This window comes from Macrosteles quadrilineatus, unplaced genomic scaffold, assembly GCF_028750875.1.
Source record: "Macrosteles quadrilineatus isolate MER2022 unplaced genomic scaffold, UCM_ALF_1.0 Scaffold_9__3_contigs__length_116548681, whole genome shotgun sequence".
Taxonomy (NCBI): Eukaryota; Metazoa; Arthropoda; class Insecta; order Hemiptera; family Cicadellidae; genus Macrosteles; species Macrosteles quadrilineatus.
This window is the reverse complement of record NW_026542602.1, coordinates 19,964,587-19,986,761: the sequence shown is the minus strand read 5'-3', so window position 1 is coordinate 19,986,761 and position 22,175 is coordinate 19,964,587. Positions and strand designations below refer to the sequence as shown.

The 22,175-nt window shown below is 33.6% G+C and overlaps 1 protein-coding gene across 1 annotated transcript in view; it reads right to left on the bottom strand.

Moving 5' to 3' along the window:
- LOC129003872 (synaptic vesicle glycoprotein 2B) overlaps window positions 1–9,733 on the bottom strand; it is a 61,502-nt gene extending 51,769 nt beyond the window's left edge. Inside the window, exon 1 of the mRNA XM_054432199.1 lies at window positions 9,528–9,733. The gene's annotated coding sequence lies outside the window, so the exon portion shown is untranslated. The remainder of the gene's footprint in view (window positions 1–9,527) is intronic.
- Window positions 9,734–22,175: the final 12,442 nt, after the last annotated feature.

Sequence of the window (22,175 nt, the reverse complement as noted above, 5' to 3'; positions counted from 1 at the left end):
TTACAAAATAATTGTGTACTTATTTAAAATATTTTAATCGACTATGAAAATAGCTTGTATTATATTGTAATGATTTATGCTTTCAAATTATATAAATGGTATAGGTATATTATGTATATTCCTTATGAAATAAACTTACACTGTTAACTTTTAATATTAAATATATTACATAGTTAATTAAATAGCTTGTTCCAATATTTATTTTAAATTAATACAACTACATGTATTTATGAATCCATGAGTAATAAGATGCGTTCCTTATCTTAGCTATCACTAAACTTAGTTATAATATATGATATATAATCATTAAGTTTAACCATCCCTGTAGAGCAAGATTTTAGTGTAAACTACTAATTGATGCTCAATTTATAGTCAATGTAATGGTATCAGCATCAAATGTTTATCCTAGCAACAGAATAAATGGCAGTTACTTTTCGATTAAAGAAGCTGTAATTTACAACAGCAAACGAAAATGAAGACGTCCCCATTTGACTAGAATCACGCGTGAAACTTGGATTTATTCAAATTGCTCATATTATAAACATAGACTAAAACTTCCTTACAACTGAAAAATACCATAATTGTGTTAACTAAGACTAAATCAAAACTATAAAGCCTTTCACAGAAAAAAAGAGTTTTCGTAAGTTTAGAATATAACATTATCTATTTAACCTTTACTTTATGATTTTAAGCACAATAGTCTAGTCTCTCATAGAAAACCTTGGAGGTTTCTAAGTTCAAAAAAGTTGATTTTCAATGCGAAATAAAGGGGTTTTAAATATTAAATTATTATATTATATTATTAAAATAAGGGGTTTTAGTGTATATTGGACACTGTTGCATGCAAAAAACTACCACGTCATGTAGCTACGAATGTGCTTTAAGAGTTATGGCAGAAGAAATCATAGACATTTTCTCACATTGAAATTTTAAACAAATTATAAAATTTCAATTATTTTTAGATTTCTTTATTCACTAAATGTGCAAACTAATTTCTTCTCTAACACAATTAAACCGTATTCTACCCATATCCTTAATTACACCAGTACATAATTAGTCAACAATTCAATATGTGCATAACGTAGAGGTTGAATGGTTTGTTTATCAAAATACTAACAAAGTTGTGAACGCACAATTACACAAAATTAGCGCACTTATATTAGGAAGTCAATAGTCGAGCGATAGACCTATCGGTAACGAATAGTTAAATAGTTTTTCAGGACAAAAAACTTACTATTGACTATCAGAATCCATAAAGGAAGACCTTCGCAGGAGATAGCCTTGTTCAATAACGCGTTTGTGATTATGTGAGTAGGATAATAGAATGTGTGCGATAGAATAGTCCGTGGTCATTACCTAGCTATAATTGAAGCAGTGTAGATATGTTTTTACGTTATAATTAAGCGTTAGTAAGTAACTGTTTGCGAGCTTATCATCTGTTTCGGGGAGCTAGCTGGTCTAGGGGTAGAGCGCGGGGCTTCGGAGCCCAAGGCACCGGATTCTTATCCCGCCAATTACCAATAGATGTTTATCAATGTGATGATTCCACGACTCTTTATGACTAGTCTGAAGTAATGTTCAATTTTGTGGCTTGACGCTTGTTATTCAATGTGAAATTGTCACGCAAGCTTATTAATTAATTATTATTATTACTGTATTATAATGATAAGTGAAGCAGTTCCAGGCTAGAACATAGCGTCCTAGGATGAGAATGTGGTACAAAAAAATATAAAAAAATACCTGGTAATAACCGTAAAGAGCTTTTATTGGCTTAGGTTAAATCGTCATTTCATAATATCATCTTTAACCATGCATAAGGCTGTGAAAGTTCTATCGTATGAATTCTTTACAGAAAAATTGCTCACGGAAAATGTTTATATTTGTTACGTAATGTATTTAACAACGATATTAAGTAAGATTTTTCTAGTCGTCGTTTGAGTGCGTAACTTCGGTCTTTGAGTAGGATTTAGCCAGTGCTCGGTTTTGGATCTGCACAAAAAAATTTGAGGCACAAGGACCTAAATAATTTATTTTTTATTTTTAGTTTTATAATACATTACAACTGTAAAATGTTTTATATTTGCCATTTTTATACTATATACTACCCCCATTGTCAACCCCGTTGAAGAGCTAAGTAATAACGTAAATATAGCGCTCGCCAAATATCAGAGAGTCAATGGTTCGATCCTAAGAGAAGTCATACAGGCATCGGCCTTTTATTGGTTCGAAACTGGAGCGACGTGAAATAATAGTCCTGGTAAGAGAGCAGCTGATCTTAGTAACACATCTGTCTTCTCACCTACTTCACTCATCTTTGCCGTATAAAGCATCCCAATGTGTTGGTGGCGTATAAACCGAATCCAATCTACTCCGGGTGTGATAATGTTCGTACAGTAACATAACTACTGTAACTCTGATTTTACTAACAGCACTGTTCAATGATAAATCAAGGGATTTATCTCAAGGATTTGGATATGTTAAGATTACCTAACAACATCCGAAACAATGGCTTTTACTCTAACATTTGCTTGAATCCACTTTTGCATGAATGTAGTGTGACGCATTCATGGTTTTACCAAGTCTTGATAATGTTAGGCATATCATAGGACGAAATACCAGCGCCGATAACCAAATACCTGTGCAGCTTTATGATCATTAAAACTGTTATCTTAAATAGTCCCCAAGGAACGCGATTATGCTGCTGGTTTAATTACAATAATTTCGCTATTCTGAGAAAGTAACAATAGTCACTAGCCAGAATCTTGGGTTAATTAACATAGTTTTGATAAAAGATTAACAATCATGTTAAAGGCATTACGTAATAGCATATTTCCGATGTGAAATATGCGGTAAAACTATAAAAGTACAGTACTGTACTTCACCAAAAGCTACTCTGTAAACAATTTGGAAATGAGCATTGATATATGTGTTAGCTACATGGTCTTCTGTCATATCCTATTTAAAGGTACAAAAAACTGACCATTTGATGAGGCCGATGAATTTACTGTTATAAATTAATATATCCTACTAATATTATAAATGAGAAAGTTTGGATGTATGGATGTATGGATGTATGGATGTATGTTTGTGACAAGTGAACGCAAAAAATACTGGTCGGATTGGGCTGAAATTTGGCATGATGATAGCTCACATTCCCGATTAACATATAGGCATATTCTTATTTCAAAAATCCTTTCGGGCTCCGCCCCAGTGGCTCTGGAGTTTCCCATGTTAACCTTATGAGAAATGGAATTATTGAATCTTAACAGCTGTTTCAATTAAACAAGTTGGTTCTGTTCTATGATGTTCAATAGCATTAAAGTTACAAGGATTGCCAACAGGGTGCAGCACTATTATTTATTTTACATTTATGACAACAGCTAATTTGCAACCAAAAGGTGAGTGAGCGTAGCGAACGAACGTCAACCTGGAGGCAAGTTAGCGTAGCGAACGAGCTAACCTGAAGGCAAGTAAGCGCAGCGAACGAGCTCCAACCTAAAGGTGAGTGAGCGTAGCGAACAAACTTCAACCAGGACGTGATTGAGCCATGCGAACGAGATAATCTTGAAAATTAAGAGGTTAAACGGGGCAAAGCCCGCGGGTTACAGCTAGTTATTGGATAAATTTCACACTCAAAGTAACTCAAATCAAACTATTTAACTTAAAAAAAATAAACAACACTGGCATTATTACTAGACCCTAATAATAAAAAAAACACTATGACTAGTGACACTGCTTCAAGGTTAGGTGTGTTGAAAATAAAAAATAAAACGCAGGTCTAAAGGTGAATTAAGCTTCAACGACTTGTTTACAACAAACGATTCCAAAGGATTGCAGACTGTAAGGGGCTCGAGCTAAACTGATGACTGTAAGTCCAGTTGATAAAGCTAATAGCTCACTTTTCCCTCAAGTAGCCTAAATAAAAATAGCTGAACCTCCCCTTTGGAAGTCATCAGCTGTGGCTATTGTTACATGAGAACCTGACAAGTAGCATCGACAAAAGCCGTGAACATCGCAGTTGTCTGAAGATTAAGGACAAGGTCAAAGTTGAAGGACGAAGGAGAACGCTGTTGTAGGTCAAGGATTTCGCATCCTGCCATCCTGCATGCAGTACTAAAGGCGTAGTTACAACTGCATTCTCCAGAGTTCGAGCAAGGTTCAACTACGCCCAAGATAGAAAGGCTTGAATTGCATAACCCATGGGACACCGAGTGTATTTGATAAAGGTGAAACGGAATATTTGTAAGGTTAAAACAAAATACATATAAACATTGCTGTAAAACGAACGTAATAAACATTAGAAGACAGTGTATTATAGGCGTGGCCAAACAATAGTCAAGAGACTATAACACGAATAAGATGTAAGTTACAGAAAATTAAAATGCTCTCCATTATTTCAATTTTATGTGTTATAACTTTTTAGGGTAAGTCAAATTTGCATCTATAACCCCAGCTCATTTTATTTTGACCATTTCTATGACATGTTGTCTATACAGAAAGGAATATAGCTATTGCAAAGCTTTTACTCTCCTCTCTTACGAGAGACAGATTAATTTCTTTGGTAGTTGAACCAAAGCTTAAGGTGGGCTCCAAATAAGTTGGTCAAAGCATTATCAACTTAACTAGGTTTTTGATCAACACGAGGTCAACTGATATAGTATAATAATTATAGAGTTCTAAACACTGTACAAGTCATGCAACCGTTTTGAATCTACGATTGACGAGACTTACTTCCTTAGCCTTTTAAGTGTTGAAAGGACTTCAAATTCGAATAATCAGATACTCAGGTTAGTGTTTAAAAATAGAACATCGCTCACGGGTGAAAGCAAACTCACAGTGGTAATCTTAGAGATTACAAGTCATCCACAGCATTGGCAAGCTTGTAGTACATATTAAATTTATCAACCTTTCCCTATTCAAGGCTTTTAGTTCGATGAACTAATACTGTATTTTATTTCTTGTATATATTTTTACAGCACATAGGTATTGATGGTGCAGACTTACTTTGGGCCAAGGAATAAGCTTTATCTAAACATTGGTATAAAGGAAAAAGGCTAGTTGTGGGAAGTGTAACCCCACCACCCTCACAACCTAAATTAATAGAAAACCTACACATTATTCTACTCTTGAGGTAATCAATTGCATTTTTATCCAAGCAAGTACCGGTAAATAATTCAAAATAAGTGTAAGCTGTTCACTTAGATTTAACAGGTATAAGACGAAATTGCATCAATCCTTACTGAAATATACAGAAACTGCAACTCGAAAAGGAATAGTTTTGGTAAACGTGAAAATGATATGGTGGATTTTAAAACCAATATCCATAAACAAGCACTCTAAAGCAACGACTTAATTCTACCTAAAACTAATATAACTATGTCTTTTTCACTTTTAGTTATGGTTTCCAATAGTTGTGAAATACCTAATGTGAGTATTTAATTATTTATCTTTCGAAGTCATTTTAACAGAGAGCAAAGACTTTTGGCAATTTCTTATTTGTGTTCAAATTAAAACTGAATTTTTTCGTGTGAGCTCTCCTTCCCATGATTGGATTGGAATAGTATGTACACTTTTTCCAAAAAAGATGTTGGCTTACATGTTGTTGTTTTTTTTTATGTTTCATAAAATTCGGCAAATATCTAAATAACTTACTTAATAACGGAACATTGTTTAACTTATAATATTCTATCATATTAATGTTTGTACAAGTTGTATTACTGTATTCACATGGAATAGCCTATCAAACTTTCGGTTTTAAAACTAACATTACTTATTACAGACGGAAATCACTTCAACAAAATATTCAGTTCAAAAAGAAATAATTTGCATTTGTTAGTGTGAAATGTATTACAGAACTAACTACAATAGCTATAGCAATTTTCATGTTTTTTAACTTGAGATAATCTTTGGACACCTGTACATTAGTAAGATTACGTTGTAATTAAACGCTTCTTTGAACCAACTAATGATACTACATGAATGATTGACTGTTCACTTTCCTCATTGTCATGGTCAGTGTTTTATTGCAAAACCGGCCCTTGCATTTCAAATCAAGTGGATAACGAAGAGTTTTCAATTTTTTCTACTTAGTAAACAAATTTACCTGGAATGTCATAGACGTTTCAACAACCATTTTTAAATAAAGTGAGTAATAACATACTTTTTACAAGGTGTTTAGGCCTGCCAGTTACCTGATTCGTTTGAACAACACAAATCCAAACGAAAAATGTGTACAGGGTTGGTATTTTCTTCGTTATTTAGTTGATAAAACAAAAATCTTTAATACTCTATAACTAAAGATTCATTACGTGTGCCTTTCTTGCTTTTAGTATCTGTAAGCAATGTACGTCGAAAAATATTGTACTGGTCTCCAACAGCTGCATCACCAGGGTTTATTGCCACAAAAATTATTGGCCTCAAGTGAAATATATTTCAATAAGCCCTTTACCGATTCAACAAATATTTACGAGCATTGGTTGTTTCATTCAAATTATACAGATTTCAACACGTAAAATATACACACAGTAAATTACTACTTGGACGGATGAAAAGTCTCATTGACATTGTATTGGTTCAGTATGGCTGCTTTATAAGTCATTTCAGATAAATGAGGTTACGCCTGAGTGAAAGTATAGTCAAAGGTAACACCGTTGTGAGGGCATTGAGCCCAAATACTTGACTCTGCGAAGGTCATCTTCACGTTTAGGTCGAGATTTTAAACTACAGTATTAGTTTTTTTCTTATCTACAAACTTGTTTTGAGAAAATAATTTCAGAATTATTCTATGGTTTGTCAACGTAGATAACACCATTTATCTTCTTGAACTAAAAGAAGTCCCTTTTACAAATAACTAGTGTAAACTACAAAAGTTCTACTGCATACATTTTCTGGAGTGTGTAATTGTGGATTTTATTCAAAATTCTTAGCTTCTGATATTATAAATTAAATGTTTAACCTTTTCTGCCTTTGTGGGAAAATCTCAGCGTAGTGTTTTAACTGTGACCAATGATAAAAATAGAATTCCTGGAAATGTTACTCTACTATCCCTATCTTTAAAACTAATAATTATGAATAATAGTTTAAGTTTTTATCATTTGGTTAATTTACCACCTAAATACAATATGACCAATCGTAATTCGTCAAATATGCCAACGGCAAACATTTATTTAAATAATTAAATATTTGACGAAATGCACGTCACGGAATTAACATCTCATAGACCATATAACATCAAATAAACAATTTATTGTAGTCCTGGCAGTTATGGAGTTTAAAGGTTATGCGTAAATTACCACACTTACTATTACATAAGCTATATTTAATATTTGAACTAGTTACCTTAAGCCTTTGTTCTTGCAGGTAGTACAAAAATTTAATATTCTAGTTCTTATTGCCACTGGGAAAATACATAAAATCATCATAAGCTATATGTTCATGTTTGGTAAATATATCGTACGAATTGACACTAATATGTTTATAACATCCAATGTTTGCTGTAGGAAACTACCGGAGTCAAACAATAGAATACAAACATAAGAATGATTAGTGTGTGTACTTAGTGACCAATTTCTATGATTTGGATAATCTGCTTATCGAGGTTTCAATTTCATCGTAGAGAGGTTATTTATTGAATACCAGTATTTTCTTATTTTTTACGTACTAATGGAGTAAAATTTTAACAGTTTTGCAACCTCAAATACCTTAACAAAATATTTTAACAAGTGTGGACTCAGTTTAAATTGAATTGAATTTACTTTCGAAAATAATTATTGAAGAGAAGCTTGCTTGTCCGTCTCAATAGCAAATTGTTAGTTATCATTCACGGGATTTTAATATCTGAAAGTACGTATGTTGTGTTAATGATTTGTAAAGCGAATTATTCTTTATTATCTAAATAACGTCTTGATCAGCATTGTACAAGTTATTAAATTTACGGAAAGTAAATAAAAGAAACGTATTATAACACTTAAAACATATATTTACGCTTATACTGTTGCTCACAAGACGGTAAATATGCAAAAAAGATAGTAAGTGGTGATCGATTTCGATTGAACACTCCAATCATCATCAAACCCAATAGGCGAATGTTCGAAAATAATTATCATTCGCCTATTGGGTCTGATGATGATTGGAGTGTCCAATCGAAATCGATCACCACTTACCATCTTTTTTGCATATTTACCGTCTTGTGAGTAACAGTATAAGCGTAAATATATGTTTTAGGTGTTATAAGACGTTACTTTTATTTACTTTCCGTTTATTATCTGTAGGCTAATTAGTGTCGTGTCTATTTAACATTAATAATGACAAATACAACGTAAGCATGTGCACGCATCGTGGTGGTTTCTGTCAATACATACTTCGTAAATGTAATGAGTTTTGTGTTCGATATTACCTTTAAGTGTATTTAAGTATCTTTCTTCGAGGATTGACCTGATAATGTGACCGTCATCACGAAACCGGTCGCCAAAGTCATAACAAAATAAAATGATTTATAGAACAGGTAACCTAGCAGTTTATTTAATTACAAAGAGAACAGTGGTTTTTAACATTCAAACAACACTCAATCGTAAGCAGAATCCAAAGCAAGCGTCACTCAAACAAGCAAACACGCTGGTAATAGGTCTATGTGTGCACTCAATCCATGATCAAACAAGATGGACTAGTTGCATTTGATCTTATGTCCATAAGGTTGGATCATATTAGGGGACGTGTCCTGAAATGATTCAAAAATATGGAACTTTAAACGATATTAGGAATTGTTGTAGTGTAACCTACTTAGACCATCAGCTAAAGCAATAGATGGCAAACCCCCCATGTCGCCAAAACATAGAGCATGATAAGTACTGTACTTGAATTCAAGGTACAGTACTACGAGTAACCAAAAATCAAATTTTCTAGTATTACACTCGAAAAAATTAATTTAGAGCAAACCCGTTTAAGTGTGTGTTTTTTCTGTGTTACATCCTATTCCTAAGTCTTGCCTGAATCCTAGGGGAAAATATATGACCAAACTTATAAAAAAATATATAAACGGTAGTTATACGAATCATTCTGTGTTAACTGTTATTGATAATACATAAACTTGTATGCTGCTTGTAAAATATGCAAATAAATAATCAAGAACGTCTTTTGAACAATCCTGATACACATTTATTTGCCAAATAGTTTATGCGTAAAATTGATGAAATGAAATTACAAAAAAATAAAAATAGCAACTTAAAATTACTGCGATTTTATTCCCCTTTTGAATCATACGAAAATAAGCAAATGCTGATAGGGCGACTCGTTCTTATTAAAGATTGCTCGAAATATTTTCAGGTTTTTGAGTTATTCCCAACTATTTCCTGTCTTTCATTATTTTACAACCCCACAGCAAAACTTACAATAACCTTATTACAATCTAAAAACATAAATACGACCCAAAATATGTCTAACTGAGGCAAAATCGAAGCAAATTAAAATGCCCAACTTGGCCGCTCCTCAACTTTCCCTAAGTTGACAATACTTTGCATACTTTCACTCACCAGGAGTTGCGGTTATCCAGTAGCAGTAGCACTGATGACTGTTGAGGTTATCCTTGTACCTAGGACCGCGCGGTTACCACACTGACGATCTACTGGGCTACTACTGGACTACAACACTCCCCCCACACTACACTCACTGCCACTTGACTACACAATTGTACTATAATAGCGATCAAAGAGGCCGTGACAAACTTATTAATTGTCATTAAGCCCGTGCGGTTTCTGCAAAACAGTTTCATTTACTGGACGGAACCGGTTGGTCCCCCCACCACGCTTATCGTTTCTCTAATGTTGTTTTTGTCCAGGGGTCAAACTAGATACGCTGTAGGGAAATCTATAAGGGTTGACGTCACGTGGTTGATCGTGTTGATATAGAAACTTGGGAATGGGATTGAAACTTTGACTTTGTCCCTTCAAACATGATTTTATGCATTATTTGTTTTCAACCTCAAAACAACGAATACTGGTCCTTTTTTGTGGTTGTTTCGTTACTCATTTTTTTATAGGGTATTTTTCCTGGACACATTTTGATTAAAATATTTTCTCAAGTAAAAAAATATCAAATTGGTCCAATTTACAGTTTTCCTGAAAAATTTTAATTTTATTTGATATATTTGTTTTATTCGTCCCTCATAAATATCCTTGTTATAACACGCAAAATGTGCATAATTTTCAATATTTGTGGAAAATGTGTTCTACCTCTAAGTCCGGCTAGAAACGTCTTAAGGTTATAATATTCCTACTACGTTTGTAGAGTGGCTATGCTCTAACGTAGCCATAACTGTATGTAAACAAAAATGACGATTCTGAGTTGTTTGGTGTTGTCTAGCACCTAGAGTTGTGTATTGTTGGTGTTCTATATAACCTAAAACATGTAAACTACTGGTCTACTTTAGGAAGTATGAATATTTTTAGTTCTTCTTCAAAACATTTAAACATTTGTTTAGGCAGTCACCATTACAAACTGTGTCCTTCCGTTGAATTCCTGAAGGTAATCACACAAGATATTTCCGCATACAAACCGAGACAACTGACATTTTTTATAGGAACCGGTCCTCACTCCTTGACCTACCGGTACTTCAACTTTATCCTTTGTCCTTCAACTTTGGCCTCGTTCCAAACCCCAATCAAGTACTGCGCGGTCGTCCGCCTCGTATTTTCTAAGTCGTTTGCAAATATTTGAAATTTTACCTTCCGACCTTCGATTCTCGATTGCCTCTAAAGTAATAAGATTTACCTCGATAACCTCAAGGTTTGATATGCAATTTGTCTTTTACTTATATATTAAATGATCGATAAAGTTCTTCACGCTGGAGAACGCATGCTTAAAATGAATTAGGATTGAAGAAATGGGAGGGGATTGAAATGTCTTTAAGTGTTCAATTTTAAACTTCAATAAAACACATCAGCACGTATGCTAAAATAATTTACATTATCAGATGGATGTTGCGTCAAAGTTTTAAATCTGGATTATTATCAAGACGTTCAATGAGCCGGCAATGAATATTTTCAAAAATAAATACTCAAAGTTAAATAGACTTATATGGCTCAAAACAGCTAGATTTGTTATATAGTACTCGTAAACGAGTTGTTAAGCCCACTGACGTTAACCTTTTCATAATGATTGTTTAAAAAGCGAACTTTAAATATTACCAACATATTACCTACATTTATAACGTAAAATTATGTAGCGAAAGTGTAAATACATCGAATAGTGTTTGAATAGATATTTCATTGAATTTTAGTAAAACAATATCTTCTAGTTTAGTATACAACAAGATTACATCATAAACAATGTGCGGTAGGGATTTTAATACTATAATAATTAATTGTTAATCGTACATAAAAGATAATACATATGTTTAAAGTAAACGTCTATCTTGTATGCAAGCTGGTTATGTTATATTTACAAACTGGACGTTATAACCAAATAGCACCCTGTATCATCAACGATAAGTCATAACAGTGACGTTCCACGCTGCCAACGTCAGCTGTGATAAGCGCTGCACCAACTTTGTGATAACAGTTGGGGATGTTACCGCACGAACCACCGTTATCAATCCAGCCGTGCATGGGACGAGGGTAATAAATTTGGTGATGAATTAATCTCTACAAATGTTAAATGTATATCATTGCTGTCTAGCCAGGTTTTGTGGATAAGAGGTGTGGTTTCCAGCAATTTATCATGAATAAAGTAAAAATATATTTTCCTAACACTGCATGGAAATGATCACATTACCAGACTTGTAAACATAATGCAAACGATCTAATTTCCTTTTTATTGATTCTCGCTCGCTAAAATCAGCTGATTTCACTGATGGAATGTTTATAACATTAGGTAAGCAAATAATATAACGTGAAAACACAAACATTATATAAATAACATTTTATATACAACTAAAAATGTTGTCTGCGTGTTGTTATAACAACTTAAATATGGTATAGGAAAATCTTGTGTGTATAACGATCACAAACTGTCTCTCTAAAATGTATATCTAACGGTAATCACGTGCCATAGATTAAACATACTTTTTTAGGCTTTGGACGAACTTTGCGCTCTTACACAAATAGCTGCTGGGACATCCAAAATTATGTGTAACTAATACAGTAATCTTGAGCGGGTGGTAAAATTATTTGTTTATACGTTGGACATGTAGCAACGCTACTCATTTCTCTACTTAATCGATACTTTTTCTTAAAGAAAATTACCTTAACGCAAGTCATTCGTTGTATGCGTTGTTAAAGTAATATTACATTCATAAATTAAAATGGTATATTTTTATATTAAATAGCTGTATTAACGTGGATAATTTCAATCCAAATATTCAACTCGTTGGACCCAGTTGTCTGATTATGAACTGTTAGCAAAACATTTAACTATTAAAAGTATACACCGTATGAAACGGCTGAAGCCAGTTATAACTAATAATAAACCTATGTCGATAAATACTAAAAAGTACTTATTTAACCAATGAACGAGTTGTTAAGGCTGTTATGGAGCTTGGAGGGTTAAAATAGTAATTTAAGTTAATAAATAATACCAATAATAATAAATATTAAATAATTAATAATATAATAATAAATAATAAGTTTCCATGTGCATATTATTCCAACTTCTTTGCCCCGACAAGTTATTTTGATTTCCGACTTTTTTTATGTTAACGTTCACAAAATAATTGAAAATTTAATTGGCGAGTCAACATTCTGTTTAGACGAAATATTAGTGAATAACATTGACTGGTAAGTTTGGTTTACGAATTATTGTGGATTCCTCTCTCTGATGCCATCACGTCGTTGACTTACGATTTAAGTGAATTAGACTTTTACACGAATGGCATTTTTCGAATCCAAACGCAACGATGTCTTGGATGCAACTCCTATACAAGGAAAGAGGGACTATAATACACTGCTGTAGAGAAGGCTTCCAAAGAAATTACGAACTAAGTTCCTGTTTCTGTAAGCTACAAGCAAAGATCCATTGACGTTAGCCTCCATATATCCCAAGGGTAAACACCTGGTAACATCGGGGCCATCGGGACATCAAAACAACACCCGGCTCATCAGGAAAAGGCGCTAGTAAATGCATCCTTCCTTAAAAGCCTCAACTTTACTGAATACTCGTATTTGTTTATATTTTATTTTAAGAATACTTTAGCCAATATTTCTATCCTCGCCACGTTTCCGATTTCGCTCCTAGATCTTAATAATAATTACCATCTTCCCATATATTCCAAAACGAATTAAACCTCAAAGAAAAGTCTTGGTTACCTGAAGGCGATTTAATACAGGGAAACGCAAGTGACCTTGGGAATCTGTTGCGTCGCATCAAGTAATAAAACCACGATCGAAAATGCCAACTATGTTGCCGTGATCGCAAGGGAAGATCGTAGATGATGGAGTTTTTCGCAGTCACTAGATTTTCACGAAGCTAGAATTCACACACCATTTCCGGTTTTCCCTTTTGGATGCACTAACTGGATGGAAATAAGTCGATTTCATTTACGATAAAAAAAACTAAAATAGGTACAGTCCTTTAAAATACAATTCTTCATTTTATGGTTCTCAATTTTCTTAAAAATGGATCGCCAACATATTTTTGAGATATAAAAGTTTGGTATGAATATACCAATTGCTTGCTTTTAAAGAATATGACCAAGTTCCTGTGATCAGTTACCTAAGTTGCCGATACCGAGAACCGGGAACCAATTTTGGTCAGGAACTATTTAGCAGCAGTAGGTACCGACTTGGAAAAAGTGATACCGACACATCACTAGTTTTAAGTCCTTTACGTTGAATTGCTCCTCTTCATATAGAGGTTTAACTCATACAAAAAGTGCCAGGAAATGTTTACTTATGTAGCTTGACTCCGATTTATAAAAAAAGTATTAGCAGAGGCTAGATTGGTAACTTAAAAAATTTCATCTCAACACTAACTTACTAGGACTAATGCTTTAACTTAGTAGATTTTTTTATTGACAAGAATATGAGGAAGAGTGTTCATTTTCCTTTGTATGTTGGGTTTTCAACCGTCGTGTCTGCATATAAATACATATGTGCTTGAAAGAAAATAACTTTGGCCTATATAGAGATTCCTTAATACTGTATACTGTACAAAGAAAGTTCGCCACTTGAGCAACCAATTATTTTGTGTTTTGTAGGTAGGTAATTTAATGTTGGCACTTAACCATTGGAATGCGGCCTTTTTTCACTTAAGTTAGCAAATTCAACTACTAAACTAGCAAACTAGGTTATGGTGATTGGATAGAAACAAGGGCCTCCCGGAGAATAGTAGAGTGAAAATTTAAAAACGTACGTTTTCATGTCCCTGGCCTTTTACTTCGTAGATACTGGATTTGTAGTTTATTATTATGTGTTTTAATATTTTTTGGGACGGGGGCAACATGTTACACACATTTATTTGGTTTTAAATAGGTTCTAGGTATTTTTTTCGTATTTTTAAAGTCTCGAAATTCACGACCATGACGTGTCCCTAGGGTACATTTTCCAACTTTCACGCTGTTTTTAGACTAATTATTCATGCCGAAATATATAAAGCCATATTTTTATGTCATCAATGGTTATTAAACTCACAAAAAAGGAGCATAATATAATTTTATTGTCATTGCAAACTGACTACCATGACAAAATAAGTCTGTCCCTCGATTTGGCGTCACGACCATTTGGGAAAAATTTTCAACTTTGGAGCACGACAGTGGCAAGCCTGGCGTCGATGGAGTCAGTTGGTTTTAGAGACTAGTTCGGGGTGTACGTCAGGATTGTAGTGCCGGCCGTTTCGAGTTGAAAGGAGGAATTACAAGATTAATAAAGGAAAGATAGTGTTTTTTGTAATTTTGTTGTGTCCATGACCGTACGTAGTCATTCGATGAAGTAGACATGGTGTTAATTTTTGTTTATAAGATATTTCAATTGCTAGATTAACCTAGAAGTCCACTTTGTATCCTCGAACATGAGGTGCAGGGCTACCGCCAGAACAGAGCCAAATAACACGTAATTTCACGACCAAAGTTTCACGACCATCGCGGGTTTTTTCACGACCAATCCAGCCTTATGGATTATAGTGTGTTTGGTCGTGACAATAACTTTAATATAATTGTACATTGAACAGTTTAGTTCAATTGAAACACATATTTTTATTATAACTAACAGTATAATTGAAGGATTGTTTAGAAAGATTTAGATTATTTCAGAAAATTCACGACCGTACCGCTTGTCCCTGACCATCACGTTTACGATTTCTATCATAAAAATTTCAAAAACTAAAATATCGTCATATTTCAATGTTTTATACACAAAAGAAGCACACCTCTATACAAACATAACGATTTTTCGGGTCTCAGGTAAGTTTTTTCGGAGTTATACAAACTTAGAAAGATTTTATTGGCTTTTTTCAATTTTTTGAGTTTTTTTTATTTTTTTATAGAAAGACCAAATATACCAAAAGCTCAGTGACCTTTTTATTGTATAATGGTCATAAAAGTAAATTAGTTTATAGCAAAACATAGTTATAAAAATAATATTAACTATTTTTAATATTCATTTAAACGTCTGTTATGGTCGTGACAGGTTTTGTGTTTCTCCACTAAAGATGCTCTTTTTTAAAAAAACTACCAAAGATATTGCGTTACCATAGACATTTTATGAAACTTCAAATGTTAATGAAATAAAAAAAATAATAAAAGTTTTGAAAAAAGGGGGAAAAAATTTGCAAAGTGCTTTTCCTGAAAACGTACGTTTTTAAATTTTCACTCAGTACCACCCCAATAACTAAGACTATGAACCTGAAACATATACATAAATAAGTTATTTGCTAAAAAATACCGACAATAGTTCCCGAACATCTCTCTTGGGGCGGCTTTTTATTTACATTCCCACAGACTTGCCGCAGCTAGTTAACGTATAAAACATCCATTGAACCGTTGAATCCCAGTATTGTGGGAGTTTACAATCACACTCGGCCGTTCAACCTATTTCCTGTAACACAATCCAGACTTGTCCAACTAATTTTACTTGACATGAGTGATTTGTAAGCAGTTCGAGCTGGTTTGGTTTGGGTGCATCTGTGCACGTTTTGTCTATTTGCGAAACGATAAGATTTCCGTGTGGTAATCTGTGGCTGAGTCGATGTTAGTTTTGTTCAGATTGTATTCGTTTGTCGGTTTCATTATGATCAATATCGCAGCAACATTTGGTGTGCGTAAATGCTGCAAGTTATCTAGTTGAGCTGATTTTAGATTAGATTACTGTAAATTTGTACGGTGAAACACCAGAATGAGGATTTTAAGGCGAGAATGAATGGAGGATGGATGATGAATGAATGAGAGGAAGGGTTTGTTACTGACTTAGATTAGCTATACTTATCAAGCCATAAAAGCCCAACGATCAAGGATAGCTGGTTCCAGTATCAAAAATCTAAAAGTGTTGACTTTTCTCGAACCGGCAATATTTCTATTTAGATTGTAACGTGAGCTCTTCAACTATTCGCTACTTAGAGTTATAGCTATATTATAAAGCTATAGGATACTCAGTTTAGTCCCCCTGGATTTTTACCCCCTGGGCAAAGCTGGCGTCACTATGACGTAGTAACCTGGGCGCTCTAAAGTGCATGGTTAAAAGAGGCCGCCAACCTCTTAAAAAAATATATATATTATTCTAATTTATATACCTAGCCACGGGGTAAAATCCAGGCCTTATATTTTGAGCTGATCTCATGAAGGTGGTAAGTCCAGAGGTAAAATTCCGGCCCGTACACTCTAGGTTTTATAATTTGATGTGTTCTGATTAAATTCACAACCGTGAAAATATACGTTTAATTCCACCTTTAATTTATTGAACTGATGTTGTGCAACTAAAACACCGATTAGCTTTTCAACAACCTGTGTAAGTGGTGGGAGTTTACCAATGATATTTTATAGGGAACATCACAAAAGTTGCAATAAATTTTGAACCGTAATTTTTACAGCAAATACTACTAACTTAAAAAAAATACTACTACTTTTATTTTTGTAAAAACCGGCACTCTTTTCGAAAATCCAGTTTTTCGTTATTTTATGGGTTTTTATGGGAAAATACCATTAGTTACAATAACTTTTGAACCGTAATTTTTACAGCCATGGAAGTTGTACCATTTTGTTCAGAATTTACAGGACTATAACATACTAAATGTTTATAAAAATCGTTCAACTTTACAGCTATTTTATGCGTTTTATGGGAAAATCACAATTAAAAATCAAAATAAAAAAATTCCTTAGGATACCATGGATTTAGTACATATGTACGTACAAAATTTCATCAGAATTGGACTACAGGCGTGGTCTGTAGCTCTGTGCACATCCACACATACAGACACACAAACACACCGACATCACCTCGAAAACCACTTTTTGGGTTCAGGGTTTAGGGGTACCCAAAACGGATATATCCACTCAAAGCTCAATCTCAAAAATTTGACGAAATACTTTCTCCATATAATTATGGTATAGGGGGAGAAAGTAAAAAGAGAACTCACTGTAAACAGCATCTACAGTAGCACACTAGCGGCTCATTTAACACACTTTTAGTTTAACAATGGCGAACCTGATCAATATTAATAGGTTATGTTCTTCAGTATTCAAAGTCAATGACAAAACGTACAAAAATGTATTTACAAATTTTATCTCTCTAGTTCTCTCACATAGATCTCGTGCAAGATCAAACGAGACATCCCAGTCAATAAGATCTCTGCAAGTCACACGGCGGCACAGCTGTTTTCCCGCCAATTGTTTCCAGTTAGAGCCGGCAACGAGTCAAGGCTATTCCAAGATTTATTGTTTGTGGCCAACTTTAGGAACCATTCGGTATAATTATAGTGAGAACTTACAATACGGCTGATGAGCCACAGTTATTTGTTTAGAGCAAAATCTTTCACCAAGTCTGCATGGCCTCTGGGTGAGTTGAAGGTGGATTTTCTGATCATCCTTTGTGTTTTGTGATATGAATGAAATGTGTGAAAAATGTACGATATAACGAGTTTTGAAATTATAATGTACGATTATTCATAACATTTCTTACGCGGTTTCAAATTATTAGGCCTAGTGATTCAAAGATTTTTCCAATTCTAAACTGTTTGTTCTTGTGTATCAGATTCATGAATTGTGGTCATTTTGTGGGGGGGGGGGGGGAGAGAAAGAGGAAAAATTAAATATTTCACAAGTGAGTCAAAAATCCTACAGGTAGGAAATAGAAAAGTTTATAATAATTTCTAAAAAAAATATGAAACAGGGGTTTGCTATTTTTTTTCAAGTGTAGGTTTGGTGTAATTTAACCGACATCAGTGGGTTTTACTTAGACCAATAGACTCTGTGTATATTGCAGACAGAGCTATAAAAGCAAGGTCTCTGTCTCACATGACTCAGCACTCAGGAATGGTACTCTAAATGGCAGATTAAATTCTGCATAAGTTACAGTAGCTGAAAGGAACATCGTGACTTTGAAAACTTATATTAGTGTAAAGAACAAAAAAAAAGTCAAACCAAACTATAATTACAGGAAATATACCAAAAATAAACACACTGGAAATATATACAGGGTAGTTAAGGAAATTACACAATTAAATTAAGGTCATTACACAAAACCAATGAGAAAACTTATTGTAAAATTATGGTATCTTTTATCATGACAGTTAGGCCAAAACTAAATACGAGAATATGTGAACTTATTGAACAGGATACACGAAGATATAACAACTATGTATAACATTTAGTTTTTTAGATAAGATAACCAACTTTTCACCTCACCAGGGGTAAGGGACCGCCTTCTCTTTCCTTTTCATCCCAGATAACTCAGTTATCATAACTGTCTCTATTACCATAGATTAAAAGAAGTATACATACTCTATAATCCTTTTATCTACTATACAACTAAACGGATGCAAATCCTAAATGTAACAGGTCATATTTACCTAAAGAAGTAACTAACTACATTGATTGAGGATCCACAATGGAGATATAAAAAAACACAGGACATAAGGATAAGTCTGAGGAGACTGCCGACTATTCACTTTATGACCTCAATGAGGTAAAGGGAACACTCTTGGTGAGGGTCAAGGGGCAGAAACATGCCTCTGAAAGGGCGTATAGGCAAAGATGCCACAGATCATGGATTATCCAATCAAGATGACACAAGTTTGATGGGCCACAAAAAACTAGAGAGAAGGTCCTTCCTAGGCATGCATAGAGGACACCTAGAGATGACACGTTCCCTAACTCAATTAATCAATCCTTGCAGAGCTAAAAGAGAAGGGTCGAGACTTACAGTATAACAACTGTTTACTTCAGGATTCAATAGTGGATAGCCTATATCCACAACAACAACATAATATAAAACAAGTTGTGTGTATATATATATATATAACAAGTTAAAGAAACATTGCAAAACAACAATGTGTATACAAATGTCCTTCTAGAAAAAAACAAGAAATATTGACAAACAAAAAAATTTGCAAACAATTAATTAAATACTACTTTTATGATGTGATTAATAAAAATAAAATGTCTGTGTTTTGGCAAAAATCTATGAGTTATTTATTTTCCAATACTGTTCTAATATAATTTACTAAAAACAAAATCCTGTTTCCATTCTACTTTTTTCCATCTTGACATGACTACTAATTATAAAACAAACCCAAGAGCCTGGCACAGCATGTTGTGTTGGTCTCAACATGATGCTAACACTTATTAACTATCAACAGAACAAGTTTAACATTGTAGACTTGCTTACTGACTCAGTAGATGCTAATGACTTCTCTGTACACTGGGCTTTCTCTACTTCTACATCACAACTGTCCTTGGCAAGTTTTAAAATTTCCTTTGTAGAACTTATCCAACTTAAGTTGAAAAAAGCATTATTACTTGGATAAATTTCTCAATCATTAATCACACCATTAATATGTTCCACGGAAGGAGTCACCCACAAAGAATATGAAGAGTTTGCGTTTCAGAGGAGAACAAGCGAGGCACTGACTGAAAAATGGAGAAAACCATACTAACAAATTATTTGATGGTTAAGGATCCAAAGCCAGCTTTCCATCATTCGAGCAGTTTCGCTTATGCTTCAAGGAACAAGACGTAAAATTTGAAGCATTCAGTTTGAAGATGGTGCCGCAATTCCTCCATTGCTCTATTGAGCCTTTATTTTTTTATTTTATACATATAATTTGTCTTACCAATATTAATTGATTTGTATTAGGGAATTATCAATACAAATTTTGGGTTTTGTATACAATTTCTCAATTTGTTATTCCTATTTTCCAATCAAAATAAGTAGTACAATCATTGTTTTCGTCGTAAAGTCTATATACAGGATCCTGTACCTTTATTTTAGAGTAAAAATTGCATCTAGATTCAAGACTATAACATACATAACAAATATTGATTCCATTGTTTCAAAAATGGCCACCATTTTCCAAAATGGCAGGGAAATTTGAAAATAGGAAAACTGTGTATGTTATGTCCTTTAAGAATCTAGATGCAATTTTAAGACTTTTTTACTCCTTGCATTTTCGCTCTAAACATACTCCTTTAGAAGCTACATGATACAGAATGTACACAGCAAGTCACTTTTTCTTAGTTGTATTACGCTCGAGTAGCTTTAGAAAAAAAATTCTAATAATAAAAACGATTTCTAATTGCATTTACTTTCTAAAACAATCATAAGATATAGGGTATTCTATAAGAAAAATCAAAGTTGGCAGCCATATTGGAAAAATGGCAGCCAAAATTATTTTTCAACTTGACCAAAATAAAAATAAAAGAATTAAAGGCAGTTAACAAGTTCACATTTTGTTATCTCTTTTAACTTTCAAATAAAATAGCTCGCACACTTATATCAATCACCCTGTATATGGGCTATATACATGCACAAATATGCGTTTTTAAGGAAACGGTGAACGTAACAACCAAAAGTAGAGTGCTGACTTTTATCAGTTGTTAACAAGTTCAGGTGATAACTAGTACATCTTGTTTGCATAAAAAAACTATTTGTTGCCTACTTGACTTTAACATTGAAGGCAAGGACCAGTTTTGTAATTAAATACTGGCCATGACCATGACTGTAGGATGCATGAGGAAAAAGAACAGTGAATCATTCATGTAACATCATTAGTTGGGTCAAAGAAGCGCTTATAATGCCATCATACTAATGTGCAGGTGTACAAAGATTACCTCAAGTCAAAAATCATAAAATTGCTAGCTCGTAGTAGTTCTGAATAAGATTTCTCACTGAATCTAGACCTTTTTGTTGACAACTTAAAAGTGTGTCAAAGCGTTATCTAATACATGTTATACAACTTAAATACCCCTGCCACGGAAAACCTGTAGCCTAACTAACTACATTTCAGTTTGTCTAATTGGATTTTTACCCAAATATTTCTATCAAAAAGTCATGTTAATTCCCTATTTCAATAACACAAGATTTAATACGCAAGTTACTGATCTCACAAATTTATGAGCCAATTAAAAATTTTTTTTTCACTAAACATTTTATTTTTTCATGCTCTTTCATTTGATATATCACAAGGGGTACCTTGCTATTTAAAAATAAATAAGTTGGTGGCAGGGGGGGAAAGGGGGGAAATGTGAATGTAACGTTGAATTCAAAACAATTGGGCCCCCTACATCAATAGATGATTCCCGCAAACTGCATATTTCTATCTATTGCTGTTTATACATAAATAAAGATGCAAGTTTTTTAAAAAAACACCCTGTATGTAATATAAATAACTATTTCCATGTTTTACGGATAACATAAAAAAATAGGCTTACCAATTTAAAACAATGTTACAAAACACTCTGTCCCCATAAGCCGATTTTGTTGGTCCGCAAATTCGACCAAGTTTATCCAGCTGTACACATTTAGGCTGAATGACATCAAAATTGTGCCAAAATTACTTGAATCATCGTGTAAAAGGATGCTCATATAAATCTGAACAAATTGGGGACATTTAGATGAAAAAAATATTTGGTCCCAGGTCTAGGTATTTTTGTGCCACCTAATGTAATAGCAATTAGCTTCTTCCCCATAGGGAAGTTCACTCAAGTATGAAAATATATTGGCCTACTGTGTAAGGACAAGAAAAACTCTACCAACTAGGTA